The 501-nt window shown below is 42.3% G+C and overlaps 1 protein-coding gene across 2 annotated transcripts in view; it reads left to right on the top strand.

The window, feature by feature from the left end:
- The window catches only part of SIPA1L3 (signal-induced proliferation-associated 1 like 3), a 118473-nt gene that overhangs the window by 22167 nt on the left and 95805 nt on the right, over nt 1–501 (top strand). The gene's annotated exons all lie outside the window — the stretch shown is intronic.

Here is a 501-nt window from a genome sequence, read left to right as displayed (position 1 = left end):
ATCAAAGGAAGGTCGAAGGAATACAGAGTCTCTGTACCAAAACTTAATGATCAGTGTTCAGCCATTTCAAGAGGTAGCATATGACCAAGAGCCAGCAGCGATACTGACAGAAGTCCAGGGTTCTGTGAAGCCATTGGCAAAGAACCGGGCTCTGGGAAATGATGGCACACAAACCGATAACTGTTAACAAACTAACATAGCACTCGATGCACTCTATCATCCACACCAAGAAATTTGGAAGACAGTCACCTGGCCAACTGATTGATGATAAGAGGTCCACATTTGTTCCCGTCTGAAAGAGAGGTGACCTAACGGAATGTGGAAATCATCCAACAACCTCATATGCAAGTAAAATTTTGCTAAAGATAACTCAAAATCAGCTGCAATAGTACAGCTACAGGGAACGGCCAGAGGTTCAAGCCGTATTCAGAAGATGATGTGGAACAAGGAATATCATTGCTGATTTCAGATGATCCTGACTGAAAGCAGTTAATAAAAAAT

The sequence above is a fragment of the Chrysochloris asiatica genome, unplaced genomic scaffold (genome assembly GCF_000296735.1).
Source record: "Chrysochloris asiatica unplaced genomic scaffold, ChrAsi1.0 scaffold00168, whole genome shotgun sequence".
Classification (NCBI taxonomy): Eukaryota; Metazoa; Chordata; class Mammalia; order Afrosoricida; family Chrysochloridae; genus Chrysochloris; species Chrysochloris asiatica.
This window is presented reverse-complemented; position numbering and strand designations above follow the sequence as displayed.